Source organism: Dama dama, chromosome 7 (genome assembly GCF_033118175.1).
Source record: "Dama dama isolate Ldn47 chromosome 7, ASM3311817v1, whole genome shotgun sequence".
NCBI lineage: Eukaryota > Metazoa > Chordata > Mammalia > Artiodactyla > Cervidae > Dama > Dama dama.
Window position 1 is genome coordinate 35,966,280 of NC_083687.1, and position 15,909 is coordinate 35,982,188.

Genomic DNA, 15,909 nt, shown 5'->3' on the forward strand with positions numbered 1-15,909 from the left:
TCACTGCTAACTGTGGGCATCTCCTCTGTCTTATCCCCAAGCTAGGAGACTTGATCTCAGACCATCTGGTAAATCATTTGTAAACCAATCTTATCCTCAGAGAAATACATAGCATTACTTTAACTGTACCATTTTAGCCTTAGCATTACCAGAAAGTAGCAAATAATCCATAGTGTGATCTTGTCAAAAAAATTGTTTTCTCCTTTTTGAAATGCCAATATTACTAGTTATTTGGCTGATATTATTAGCTATAATGAACAAAAATCAAAATAGAAAATAAAGCAGAGTTGCTAAGCCACAGCAAAGGGCTCCTCTCCTCCAACAAGGAGTACTAGAGTTTATCTGAAACCAAAATTTCAACATCTCTCTAACACATTGGGAGAGTCTTTCCATAGGCCCAGACCAGAAAGTATACAAACCAAAGAGATTGAGTGTTTAGTTTCAAAATACATGAAATCACCAGTTTAAACATAGACACTACACGCAAGGAGTGCAAAGAAACAATGAAAGCCAGAGATCAACAGAGTAAATATCACCTAGAAATACTAACAGTCTTAAAGGTCAGAAATCCTTAGTTAAACAAAAAGACGCATCCATTAAAAACAATCAATTACAAGATAACCTAAGAATATCACACTATGAATTCTCTTTAAAAGCAGATGTTATTTAGTGAAAAGCTATTAGCTATGTGTTTTAGAAGTAAATAAATAGAGCAGGTAACAAATAGAGACTGAAACTTGAAGAAAAAGAAACAAAAAATTAAGTGCATTTGGAACTGCTTAATATTGAATGTCTAAGGCATTGGAGAAAGTCTTTGTTCCATGGGTATAAATCCATGAGTGTCAGTGTGTTCAAGCTCTGGTATTGCATGGAAGAAACAAAAATGATTCACTAGTTATAATATTTTGAGTTGGCCCTCCTGGCTGAAATTGTTTTAAAAGGTCTTCCTTGATTATGGATAATTCGAGTCTTTCTCTACTGCTATTAGAAGATGACCATGCATCCAAAATAATCCCCTTTTGCTTCAAGCTTTGAAGGGAGCATGTTTTGGTTGGTTTTCTAGTGTTTTTGCTGTGTTTTTCTTTCTAAATATTATACAGATTTATAATTTGTTAGCACCTATATTCAACTCAGGGGTTTCCCAGGTGGCGCTAGTACAGGAGTGCCCAATATAGGAGACATAAGAGATGCAGGTTCGTTTCCTGGGTTAGGAAGAACCCCTGGAGGAGGCATGGCAACTCACTCCAGTATTCCTGCCTGGAGAATCCCATGGACAAGAGTTGCCTGGCAGGCTACAGTTCATAGAGTCACAAAGAGTCAGACCCTACTGAAGAGACTTAGCATGCACACACACATATTCAACTCATCTTGGCCTTTGCTTGGTAAAATAATAGGTTAGACAGATATGATACTTGGCATATTGAAGCTTAACATCTTTTAATCTGTAAGAAATCTTGAGTGGATGATATTTATAAAGACTTTTCTCTTGTCACCAACAATTCTTTTTTCTTAAACTTTAATATTATTATTTCAGATAACACTTTCTGATAACATACTAATTTCAGATAACTGCTTTCAGATAACATACTAATTATTTATCATTAAAGCCCCAAATCTTATATTTATGGAGAAAGGCTAAATCCTTTGAAACTTTCCAACTCTCCAGGGTAGTATCTTATTATTGGCAAATTCAGACATTTCTACATGTTTAATGTTTCATGAGATAAGTAGTTTATTAATAACATCAGCAGATAATGTGGCAAAAAAGCAGTAGAACATGCTCTGTGGCTTTTTTGTTTTCATAACATTATTTGAGCAAGAGAAGAACTCATTCTCTAGAAGTCAGATTCCACTTCCAGCTTCTCAAAGCTGTAACCTACTTTGACTCTGTAATAGAGCCTTTCTGGAAGGTCTATCATAAATTACCAACAAAAGGAGATTAATATATATTTCTCTCCTTTCTCCCCAAAATGTTAAGTTTTGCTGAGAAGTCTTTCTTTCTTTCTTTCTTTCTTTTTATTTTTGAGCGATGTTGATATTTATTGACATCAATGCAAGACAAGTTAAGTTGCTATTTAACAGGAACAAATATAATTTCCTTCCTGGGGAAGACAGGCACTCAGCTCATGAAACCTAAGGTCAAACAAAGACTGGATTGTCAAGCACCAACTATGGGTTAAACTTCATGAATATAAAAATTGCTAAAGGCAAAGGGATACGTTTTTTTAAAAAAATTTTTTACACTAATCTCATGTAATCAAACAAAGAACTAAAGTGAAAGTGAAAGTCACTCAGTCGTGTCCGAATCTTTGCCACCGCAGGGACTACACAGCCCATGGAATTCTCCAAGCCAGAATACTGGAGTGGGTAGCAATTCCTAAACTAATCCTAAAACTTTAGGACATAAGATATCGACATGACTATTTCTGCATAAATGAAAATGTGTTATATCCTTCACTGTACTTGTATTACAATTACATGCTTCTTGCTTCTACACTACACAAAGTCAACAGTTATCACCAACAAAGATTATAACTAGATCTGAACAAGACTTCACAGTGACTCTGCTCCACTGAAATTTAAGAAACTTCAATCCAGGATTAACAAAACCTTTTGATTTTAAAGCCAGTTCTCATATCTTCTTCTCGTGTCATACTTAAATAAGTCCTCTGGTGACATTTCTTGCCTGCAAACTGCAATGCATGTCTTCTCCCCATCAGCTTTGTCTGACATTTTAAAGTTAATTTGTAGAAACTGCATAAAAAAATGAACATTGTACTTCCTATCTGAACCTGCAATCAGGTTCCTGCTTTGACGCAAAACATACTCTTCTGCAGTGTACCCCACCAGCACAGCAACCCCCTTTTTCTCTCTCTCTTTGTTCCTTTGCCCAGAAGGCACTTCCGGATTGCTCAATTCCATGCTCTTTGGCTGCCTAGGCAGTCAGGAAACCTAAGGCCATTTGGACTTATCACTCCTCGCTTCCTTCTTTTCTGTGGCTAATAACGCTTTCCTGCTTTATTTATATGGCTGAATCTCCAGTCCTGGTGCTGGTCTCAGGGGGACAGAGTCGATGTCGGCTTCTAGCTCCTGGCTGGTAAAGCTGCATCACTGGGCGATCCTTGTTTCTTACGCGATCTCTCTTAACCACTTCTTTCTTTTCAGTTTTTTTCTGAGTTGCCTACTGGCTCTGTGCCTTCAGGCTTCTTTCCTTTATCGTAAAGTGCTTCTTTCTCCTTCTTCATTTCTTCTTCCTTTCTCTTGCACGCCTTCTCCTTCTCATAGCGCTCCTTCTGCATGCAGATCTCTTCTTCCTGCCGCTTCAGCCTCTCTCTCTCCCGCAGGATCAGCTCTTGGTCTCATTTGTAATCCCGCTTTCTCTCCCTGTATTCTCTGCCACTCTCATCTTCAGATCTCTTAGGCTTTTCATCCTTAAATTCACCCTCAGAACTCCTGGACAGGGTACAGTTTTGCCCACAGGCTCTTTCATCACTCAGATTCTCTTTGGCCAATTTCTTGAGCTTTTTTGTCCAATTCTTTTTCATGTCCTTTATCTGGCTTCTTGAGCAGCTTGATCTTTGGTTCATCCTTTAATTCGCCCCTTACTGGAACTCAGTCTATCTTCTTTAGCTTTTCTATATCTTTCTGATTTTGTTTCTCTTCTTCTTTCCACTTCCTCCTCTCTCCTTCTCTTTGTCTTTTTCTTTCTATTTCTCACCACCTCCATTCTTCTCTTATCTTTTGCTCGTTTTTCAGGAAGCTCGAAAGTGGAGTTGCCTTTTTAGCTATTAGTTCTCTATTTTTTGCTTCTATTTCCTCTAGCAGTATCTCTGGAGTAGATGTCATTTTCTCATTATCTGTGGCATATCTCTCCAAAAATTTTCTATATTCTGGATCAGTATCTCTTTTATTGGTCTTCTTTTTTGCAGCTTTTTGAAAAGGTGCAAATTCTACAATGGCAGGATATTCCTGACCTTTTATTGTCAAGGAATAACCATCACAACCATCAAAATAATGATGAAATGATTGAACAAAATAATGTCCTCTTGGCTTTAAAAATTGATGTATGCTCTTGCATACATATGCGAATACCTACTAGTATCTTTAGAAAAAAACTCAAAATAATCTTGCTCAGGCATAGGCTGAAGATGTTCCTGAAGCTGCTCCTTGGTCAAAGTGGGTGGTAATCTCCAAATACCACCTTGCTCAATGCCTCTTTCCTCTCCTTGTTCCAATCCTGGTTACCTTCCCCTTTAGTGCTGTCTCCTGAAGCCCCACCAGCACTGCCTGTAGCACCATGGTACCTCAGCCTAAACACTGGCTATGCTGGTCACCTATGCCTCCCAGCCCCTGCTGAGAAGTCTTATTTTAAACCATATGCCAAAGGATGCTTCCTCTACTTAAATTAAGATCTGAAGGACTGTATAACTCAACCCTTGAAAATAATTCCATGGAGGCAAAATCCTTGTTTCCTAGGGCACTAAAACCTAATGTTCATGTTATACTTGCAGGTGAACTTTTGCAAAATGCAAGCATAGTGTTGAAATCAATAAAAATCCAGTGACTGAGGGGGCAGCAGAGAGACTCCAGGGTAGATATTCTCTTGTCAGCAGGTTGGGTGAGGAGCTGAAGATGCTGGTGAATTCAGGAATCCCCTTCTTTACAGGAATATCTATCTGACTCTAATCCTAAGGCTAAAACAGGGACTGGGGACTGCCCTGGTGATCCAGTGACTGATACTCCATGCTTCCAGTGCTTGAGATCTGGGTTCAATTCCCGGTCATGCAACTAAATCTCATATGCCATAGCTAAGACCTGGTGCAGCCAAATAAATAAATAAATATTAAAAAAAAAAAAATAAACCCAGGGCTGACTTCTATGTTCATTAACATTATTGTCCCCTCCCTCTATTCTCCAAGCCAGGCTTCAACAGCACGTGAACCATGAACTTCCAGATGTTCAAGCTGGATTTAGAAAAGACAAAGGAACCAGAGATCAAATTGCCAACATCCGTTGGATCATTGAAAAAGCAAGAGAGTTCCAGAAAAACATCTACTTCTGCTTTATTGATTACACCAAAGCTTTTGACTGTGTCGATCACAACAAACTGTGGAAAATTTTACAAGAGATGGGAATACCAGACCACGTGACCTGCCTCCTGAAAAATTTCTATGCAGATTAAGATGCAACAGTTAGAACTGGACATGGAACAACAGACTGATTCCAAATCGGGAAAGGAATACATCAAGGCTGCATATTGTCACCCTGCTTTATTTAACTTATATGCAGACTACATTATGCGAAATGCCAGGCTCTATGAAGCACAAGCTGGAATCAAGATTGCCGGGAGAAATACCAATAACCTCAGATATGCAGATGACACCACCCTTATGGCAGAAAGCAAAGAAGAACTAAAGAGCCTCTTGATGAAAGTGAAAGAGGAGGGTGAAAAGGCTGGCTTAAAACTCAACACTCAGAAAACTGAGGTCATGGCATCCGGTCCCATCACTTCACGGCAAAAAGAAGGAGAAATAGTGGCAACAGTGGCAGACTTTATTTTTGGGGGCTCCAAAATCACTGCAGATGGTGACTGCAGCCATGAAATTAAAAGACACTTACTCCTTGGAAGGAAAGTTATGACCAACCTAGATAGCATATTAAAAAGCAGAGACATTACTTTGCCAACAAGGTCCATCTAGTCAAGGCTATGGTTTTTCCAGTAGTCATGTATGGATGTGAGAGTTGAACCATAAAGAAGGCTTAGCGATGAAGAATTGATGCCTTTGAACTGTCTGGTGGAGAAGACTCTTGAGTGTCCCTTAGACAGTAAGGAGATCCAACCAGTCAGTCTTAAAGGAAATCAGTCCTGAATGTTCATTGGAAAGACTGATGCTAAATCTGAAGCTCCAGTACTTTGGTCACCTGATGCGAAGAACTGACTCATTGGAAAAGACCCTGATTCTGGGAAAGATTGAAGGCTGGAGGAGAAGGGGACAAGAGAGAATGAGATGGTTGGAAGACATCACTGATTCAATGGACATGAGTTTGAGCAAACTCCAGGAGTTGGTGATGGACAGGAAAGCCTGGCGTGCTGCAGTCCATGGGGTCGCAATGAGTTGGACACGACTGAGCCACTGAACTGAACTGAACTCTATCATCAAACCCTGATGCTAGGAAAGATTAAGAGAAGGAGGAGAAGGGGGAAACAAGATGAGATCCTTGGAGGGGACCAGCGACTAAATGGACATGAATTTGAGCAAATTCTGGAAGATGGTGATGGACAGAGAAGCCTGGTATGCTGCAGTCATGGAGTCTCAAAGAGTCAGACACAACTTAGTGACTTAACAACTACATTCAAACATTTTGTTCTCAATTAAACAAACATGTAATTTTGAGGGATTATGTATTTTCACATTAGATGTAATCACACATTCTGAAAGTTTGCTTAACTGTCTTGAAATTTTTACCAAAAAGAAAATAGTACACACACCTCCTCTACCTAAAACATGAATTTCTTTGGGCCTTGCATTTTTTCCCTAGTGGGTCCCATGGTCAGGTCTCTGGAGCAGAGACATGGTACACTAACAGTTTAGTTCTGAGGTTCTCAATATTTAAAGTGATATTTTTAAAAGGCAACATAAGCAGTCTCAAAACCTGTTGTTTGGACACATAAACACATGGCCTTGGATCTGGAAGAAACAATGAGGTTGTAACATATTGTGAGGCAAATTGTTGAAGCCAGGAGTGGAAAGAACACAGAGCGTTCCTTTCTTCAGCTGGTTTTCACAAGTTTGTCCATGTCAGCAACTCAGACTCAAGACAGTCAAAACAGAACCCTTGGGTTGACCTCATTCCCTTCAAAACTTGCCACTCTGCTGCATAGAGATCAACATTTTTTGGTGAGTTTTTAAAAAGTCCTGTTTCTTAGCAGCAACAACTCTCAAGGACAGTGTCTTATTATTAAGACAACCTCAGAGAAGAGGGGAGACATAAATGCACTGCCACAATGATTGGTTTGGATTTCTTTCTTCTGTAAGTTTCTTAGAAACATAATGGCCCTTCCTATAAAGATCTTGAAAGATCTTCTGTCTGGATGCCCTTGGAAAATTGAAAACAAAACAAAGCAACACCAAAAAACAAAGTCTTGCAACGGATAGCCAGATTTGACTTTAAAAAGTTGCTAATTTTGGACTCACTTCTCTCCATTAGGGCTGTGGAAGAATTATACATGCAAGGCTGAGGCTTTTCTCTGCTTAAAGAACATCTGCAGTCAATTATAAATAAGCCTGAGTGTCGTGTTAATTCTGCAGAACCAAACAAAGTCATTTTTGTTTAAACTCTTTCAGTGCTGTGAGAATGAGAGGTTACAGAAGGGGGGAATAAAATAAGCAATAGAACAAAACTGCTGTGTGGCCCTGGAATGGAGCTGATGGGGCAAATAAGACATTACATTTCTTTGAGAATACAGACCTTGAAATTTTTTCCAGGAGAATTCTATTCTGTACTCTCTCTCTCTTGGGGCATGGGGGTGGGGAGCAAGCTTACTCTTTCTTCTAAAAAGGCAACATTTAAAGTAATGGAACATCTTCCAGATTCTCTCAAAATGAATCTGACCAAATAGTTGAAGTGTTTGGCAAATGAGTAGTAGCATTTCATTTTTAATTTTGAGAAGGGCCAAACAAATCAAAACTGTATTTATAGGCCATTGTGTGTGTTTCAAATCACTTTCATTGTTATTAATTGTGATTGGTGTTCAGAGCTCAAATATACTAAAAAACAGCTATTTCTATTGAAACATATCTTGCTGTGAATATCAGCATCTGTGTCTACCTCTTGTTAACATCAGTGGTACTGATTCTACTGGAATTTGAGTTTATCTCTCTAAAGAAATCTGTGTATAACCCCAGAGAGAATTTCCAAACAAGTACAGTAGAACTACATGTTTTTAAGTTTGATAGTCCCTGCATTGAAAAGGGGGATTTTGGTTATTCCTTTGGGCTGATGATTTATTTCTTCTCCATACCTTTTCTTAAGGCTTCCCTGATGGCTCAGCTGGTAAAGTATACACCTGCAATGCTGGAGACCTGGGTTTGATCCCTGAGTTGGGAAGATCCTCTGGAGAAGGGAACCCACTCTAGTATTTTTGCCTGGAGAATTCCATGGACTGTATAGTCCATGGGGTTGCAGAGAGTAGGACACAACTGAGCAACTTTCACTTTCAGCTTTTCTTAAGATTTTCACCTTTTCTTATGATTAGATCCGATTGTAGATCTGATAAGAGAGGCAGGCGAAGACACTATCTTTGTTAATAGAGTTTTGATGAATATGATTCAGCATTTAATCTGTAGTGCCCAACAGCTTCACTACAGGTTTTTTCAGGCAGGTGAAAATGTTTAAGTCTTTGTTATTTAATAGTTATCAAAACATGAGTGATAGTGAATTCTTTCTAGATGTAGACTGAGAGAGTCAATGCAGGAGATGAGGGTTCAACCCCTGGGTCACAAAGATCCCCTGGAGAAAGGAAATGGCAACCCACTCCAGTATTCTTGCCTGGGAAATCACATGTACAGTGGAGCCTGGTGGACTACAGTCCAAGGGGTTGCAAAAGAGACTGATGAACTAAACAACAGAAATAGGTTTGATGAACATGCTAAACATTTATTCTTTTATATATTTTGACTCTGTCTTTATGTCCCTAGTGGTTCAGATGGTAAAGAGTCTGCCTCCAGTGCAGGAGACCCAGGTTCGATTCCTGGTTTGGGTCAGATCCCCTGCAGAAGGAAATAGCAACCCACTCCAGTATTCTTGCCTGGAAAATTTCATGGACAGAGGAACCTCATGGGCCATAGTCCATGGGATCGCAAAGAGTTGGACACGACTGAGCGACTAACACATTTGTATCAAACCAAAGAGCTGGGCATTCAACCACAATATTTTATATTTTTATTGATTTGCACTTAATTGTCCATAACTTTATACCAGTTGTCTGTATTAAGAAGCACCATCAGAAACAGTCCAATAAAATTACCACTATACTTACAATAGGCATATTTCTATTACATTATTCAATACTTTATGAGAAGTGATGAGAGAAAAACCTCAGATTTCTACTTTTGGATTATTTTTTTCCTCAATTACTGTTTTCTATTTCATTTTCATTCTGAAATCTTAGAAACACTGTGGATTCTTATACTTGATACTAGTTCCCTTTTTACTTAACCTGCTAAAAGCTTTGAGGCAAAATTTGTGGCCTACTTTTTAAACTACATTATATCTAATACATATGTTTACACTTCTATCTGTCTCCAGTTCAGTTCAGTTCAGTCTCTCAGTCATGTCCAACTCTTTGCGGCCCCATGGACTGCAGCACACCAGGTTTCCCTGTCCATCACCAGCTCTCAGAACCTACTCAAACTCATGTCCATCGAGTTGGTGATGCCATCCAAACATCTCATCTTTGTCGTACCCTTCTCCTTCAGCCTTCAATCTTTCCCAGCATCAGGGTCTTTTCTAATGAGTCAGTTCTTCGCATCAGGTGGCCAAAGTATTGGAGTTTCATCTAGCTCAGTCCTTCCAATGAATATTCAGGACTGATTTCCTTTAGGATGGACTGGTTGGATCTCCTTGCAGTCCAAGGGACTCTCAAGGGTCTTCTCCAATACCACACTTCAAAAGCATCAATTCTTCAGTGCTCAGCTTTCTTTAGAGTCCAACTCTCACATCCATACATGACCACTGGAAAAACCAAAGCCTTGACCAGACGGACCTTTGTTGGCAAAGTAATGTCTCTGCTTTTTAATATACTGTCTAGGTTGGTCATAACTTTCCTTCCAAGGAGTAAGCGTCTTTTAATTTCATGGCTGCAGTCACCATCTGCAATGATTTTGGAGCTCCCCAAAATAAAGCCTGTCTCTTGTCATTGTTTCCCCATCTATTTGCCATGAAGTGATGGGACTGGATGCCGGGATCTTAGTTTTCTGAATGTTGAGTTTTTTTTTCTTTTTTTTTCATTTATTTTTATTAGTTGGAGGCTAATTACTTCACAACATTGCAGTGGGTTTTGTCATACATTGACAAGTTTTAAGCCAACTTTTTCACTCTCCTCTTTCACTTTCATCCAGAGGCTCTTTGGTTCTATATGTCTAGGAGTTTATTTAAGTGTGGCCCTTATATTCGCTTTACTCTGTCTTTCTCTCTCTCAACTATTTGTTTTTCTCTTTTTTTAATGTTTATTTTTTTAAGCTCTGACAATTCATTCGTGATATAAATCAGGTTGTTTATCAGTACATAAATAAGTAAATCTAAGTTAAGCCCTGCTGTTGAAGTGTTAGTCTATTTAACCTAGACCTTCTCCATGAATGTTTGCTACATAATAACTTTCCTAGAACCTTTAATTTTGGTATAACTTGTATACAATACAGCTTTTTAATTGCATTCAAAATTTTTTTTAAAGTGAATAAGATGAAGTAAATGGTTTTGAATATGTACAAAGACACTCAGCTAGAACATCTAAAATGATTATATAATTGGCAAAGTGGGCAAAAAAGAATGTAAAAGAAGTTAAGTTTACTTGACTAAAGGGGGGAAATGACTATAATAAAATTAAAATACAATATTCAAAATAACCATCTTGACAACTGTTTTTATTTTTTTCTTTACCTCTTTAAAAAACAATCCCTAAGGAAAAATAAGAGGAATTAGGTTTAAAAATTTGAAAAGAACACTGAGAAGATGGTGTGTGTGCTTAAAAATGTATTTTAAAGGATTTTTATTTTATATCAGAGTATAGTTGATTAAGAATGTTGAGTTAGCTTCAGGTATACAGCAAAATGATTCAGTCACATACATGTATCTATTCTTTTTCAAAATCATTTCCTATTTAGGTTATTACAGAACGTTGAGCAGAGTTCCCTATGCTATATAGTAGTATCTATTTTAAAGAGAGTAAAGTGTGTATGTCAGTCCTAAACTCTCAATCTATCCCTCCCCACTACCCTTCCCCCTTGTTAATCTTAAATTCATTTTCTTACTTGAGAAACTTATGCAGGAATTTATGTTACCTTCTGTGCTATCTGTGAAAGTTATCTAGGAACTCAAATTAATTAAAATAATGTCTTCCTCCAGAATAAAAAAAAAATACAAATTTGCAAAAGCAAACATTTTAACACCAAATTAAAATGATTGAGAAAATTTATATTAACCTCATGTTTGTTTTTTTCTCATGTTACCATTGATCATTAAAAGGAAAGTGTATGTTTTGCAACTATTATCACCATATCTATATGGCTTCCCAGGTGGTGCTAGTTGTAAAGAACCTACCTGCCAATGCAAGAGATATAAGAGAAAGGGGTTCAATTCCTGAATAGATTCCCTGAAGAAGGGCATGGCAACTCACGCCAGTGTTCTTGCCTGGAGAATCCCATGTCAGAGGAGCCTGGTGGGCTACGGTCCATAGCATCACAGAGTTAGACCCAACTGAAGTGACTTAGCAGAGCATATAAGTACAAATGAGTCGTAAAACTGGAACACAGAGTTAAAGTGTGAAAATGATTCCACTGTCATCAGATATGAAAAGGTAGACCTATCTCTTGACTATTGGTTGAAACTGATTTTTTTCTTGGTTTTCAGGAAGATGCATGTAATGGTGATGTAAACTTTAGTCTACATAGGAAAAAAAAAAAAAAAGAAAAATGGCTCCACTGTTTATACAGTGTCTTTAGATTTTAGGAAGTCAAAAGCAGAGGGATATCTTATTATATTTTAAAAAAGGAAGTAAGGGCAAAAGCAGAGGGATATCTTATTATATTTTAAAAAAGGAAGTAAGGGCAGAGATGGGGCTAAAACTCAGAGCCACACCACAAACTCCCTCTGACCCTCTCTTTACTAGACATATTTTCATCTAGCAGTAGGTACAAGATGGAGAACTTGAGTGACAACAGTCTACAAAGCCTATTTGGACAATAAGAAAAAGCCGTAGGGTTCCACTATTTTGTTAGAACACAAAGAATTATTCTATTGTTCACTAGCAATTCCTTCTGTCTTCCTACTGTCTCACGATAGTTCATTAAATGCTGAAAAGAAAAATCAAAGCAGAGTATCAGACACTTAGCTCTTTTTAAAATCCAGACATGCTGGCCCTATGCCACCTCAACTCCATTTGTATATGACATAAATGAATTTTTTGATAAAGAAATAATTGTATGAGAAGAGTCATTGCACATCTTAACACAGAAAGTGATTTTAATAGACAATTATTTAAATTGAAATTCTCCTGGAGACCTAGATACCCACAGTAATCTATCATGTAAATGATTTATCTCATTTTATATCAATCAACAATTATTGGGTAATACTATGCAGTCGTTGTGTTATGTCCCATTATATTTTTAAAGAAATATTTATATTTCATCACGAATCCATATTAACATAAAGATTTTCCACTGAAGGAGAAGGTTAAGAAAAGTAGGGGGAAAAGTTGGGAGCCAAAGGACATCAAATCGTTCATGTTTTTCCTATTTTTTTTTTTTTTTTCATGCGTTGCTCTAAATTTGTCATTATTTCCCACATGAGTACTACCTGGGTAAATTATGGCTTACATCACCCTCCACTTGAAATGAAAAGCAGATTGTATTGCATTGTATTGAATTATCCTCCAATATTGTATGATATATGATCCATCTTGATGGTAAACTATTGCTATATTATATTTCATAGTTATGATTTCCAAGGTATCAAACTCCTCATTATCTTCCTGTGCTAGCCAGCTATAAATGCCAAACACTCTAGTTTCCAGCATGTGCTTTTTGAAACTTATAGTGCTGTGTTCTGTGTATGTTTAGCATTTTATGGTGCCACATAATATAGAAATGTCATAATACTTTGTCAAAAGCCCTAGCTAGGCTATTGACAGTGTAGGTTTCATTTAATTCCTGAAGGCAGCAGACATTTTTTTATATTTCCTCTATAATATTATAAACACCAAATGCAGTGCTTAAAATGAATATTTAAAAAATCAATCAGGCTTGAAATTTAATTTTATATAATTGGCTTTCTGCATGCTAACAAAATTGAATGACATAAAAATTTCACCTCCCCTATATACTTTTGTATTTTCTATAATCATAAAAGTAGATTCTTTTAAGGTCTTTTCATATCATCTTTTAATTTACTAGGTTAATTTAGCTCTCTCTTAAACAGGTTGAAAAAAAGGGTGTATTAATATCCCAGGATAATAATCACACGTGCAATATAATTTTATGTCTGCCACTCTATTCTTGCTTTGCTTCTATAGTAGATCTGAGACAATCAAAGTGTTAAAGAAGTCTTTGGTCTAGATTGAAAGGGCTATGTTTTGTGTGTACGTTTCTGGAATGGACTGAGCATTAAGAGGATAGACACAAGCTGTCTCTTCAGCTGTCCTAGACCCTTCTGGAATTAGGCATCCCACACTGATCCATCCTCTGACAGAAAGCAGCCATCAGTATGACTCATACCACAGTGAACATTTTCAGCACCTCTGGGAAAGAACAAGTAGGTCTTAATGGAAACTATCAGAGCAACAACAGCAGCTGGCTTATAAGCAGACAACAGTAGGGAAATATATTTTTTACATACACTCAGTATGTCTGGTTGAAAAGTATATATATATAAATGGAAGAATACACATGTAGAAATCCCAAAGGAGTATGCAGCACATGTTTGTTTCTGATTAGCTTACATTACTAATTTAGTACACTGACTTGGCCATGTTTCCATACACAGTTAGGGCTACCCAGGTGGCACAGTGGTAAAGAATTCACTACCAGTGAAGGAGATGCAAGAGACATGGGTTGAATCCCTGGGTCAGGAAGATCCTCTGGAGCAGGACATGGCAACCCCTTGCTTGGAAAATCCCATGGACAGAGGAGCTCGGGGGTCTACCGTCCATGGATGGGGTTACAAAGAGTCGGACATGATTGATCAACTGAGCACACACACAGCACCATACACAACTGGGTTTATTGAGTTTGCTCTTAAAAAGAAATTGCATTTACTAAAACAATCTTATTGTTGCTGTTTTACCATAATGTCAAATAATTACCTTGCACATATTTTCCCTCTTCTCATTTCCCTCTGATGGTCATACTATCAGAGGCATATCCAGAAGTAACAGAGTAATGAAAAATTCAACCTTATTGATTTTGACCAATTAATAAACATTGCAAACAAAGTTTACATATGCATGACAGGTAGGAAATGAATCTACCTGACAATCCCAAGTGCAATGAACTTTGAGAATACTCTTTCCTTATGTGGTATATAAGTTTCAGAGTATCATTACTAAAGACTCTTTTTAACTTCCTGATTAAGCATATGTATGTAAATTAGGGATGGATCAAAACAAGGTTCATCACTCTTCCAATCAATTTTCTATCACTGTTTAATGTGGCCCAGTCAATTAATTGGCTGCCACAAGGAAGAAGGGTCAGAATGTTTTTCTAAGAATGAAATCTTCTATGATGAGACAGACGAACTAAACAAAATGAGTTTATGGTGCTGGAATTATGGCCTTAAGGTGTACTGATTTGCCAAGTTTTGAACACATGATTGGACAAGACACTTTGAGAGACAAAATATAGTACTACCCCCACCCCTCAAAAAGAGATCTTGCCCTGACCAGCATCACCAGCAAGTCTAAGTGCCCTTGTTTTTTGGAACATTATTAAGTGTAAGGATCAATTTTTTCAATCGAAAATTATATATAAAATGGAAACTGTTATTTTCTCTCCACTGACCTCCTGTAGCTGTTTTGAACTAACCGGGAATGTCTCAGTTTTACCTGGGTATCTGATTCACATTCAGATTAATCCTACAGTTGTGATTTACAATGCCCTGGGTTTCATATTTACTGCTAGTGCAAACTAATAAGCTCTCCCTGGACCAGTGCCATGACACCAGGTCAACGCCTAGTTAATCACACCATTGTTTTTCCAACCATGTTGCCCTCAGAATTATCTACAATGATAATTGATTAAAAACACATCTTGGATGATGTCATTTTTTAAAAATGAACAGATTCAGTTTTTCAAAGAAAGCTTGTTTTAGCTTTGTACAAGACCCTTTTTGAACATCTTAAATCTTTTTATTAAATAGATTTTTGCATTCATCAAAATGTATATATTTAGAATTAGTGTTAATCACCATTAAAGGCTCTTTTGACTCTCCATTTGTAAAGCCACAGTACTTGAGTTCCATATGTGAGTGAAAACTAGCACATCATAGAAAAATGAAAGTATGGTGACAGTTTTATTTCAATGTGTTATTTCATACTACATAAATCCATTATTTTCTACATTTTTATTGGGAATAACAGTTTTTTGCAAATTACATTAAATGCTCAAAGTAATAGGATTAAAGCATAAGATGTTATACACACTACTGATTTTTCAGTTCTGGGACAAATTTTTATTAAATCTCTCCATATGTAGCATGTACAGTGTTTTGAATTTCTTTCTTTAAGAGAACAACTTATTTTATTTTACAATTTCTGCTATCCATATAGGACTATATTTAGCAGAACTTAAAAGGAGAGAGTCATTTTTGGACTATCTTTTCAGGTAATCTGAATCATACCAAATGCTGCAGATGTGCAAAAATAAAATTAAAGATACTGCTAAAATATTAAACCAGGAAGCAAAAGGTTTTATATCTATTTTTGATTTTGTGCATATTGACCTTAGAAGAGTTGCTTGCTTTTCTGTCTTATGTTCCTTGGAGTAAATACAACCTCTGTATACTGACAATCACAAACATATTACAATATGAAGTTTTAGCTACTGACTGCCAGAAACAATCAGATCCACGAGTATTGTATGCTTTGCATACTGAATTTGTATTGATTACATGGCACACAATTCAAAGGGGGGGAAA

The 15,909-nt window shown here is 37.2% G+C and overlaps 1 pseudogene; it reads right to left on the bottom strand.

Annotated features, from left to right (window-relative positions):
- Positions 1-2,971: 2,971 nt before the first annotated feature.
- Positions 2,972-15,909, bottom strand: part of LOC133059317 (regulator of nonsense transcripts 3B-like) — a 71,286-nt pseudogene continuing 58,348 nt past the window's right edge.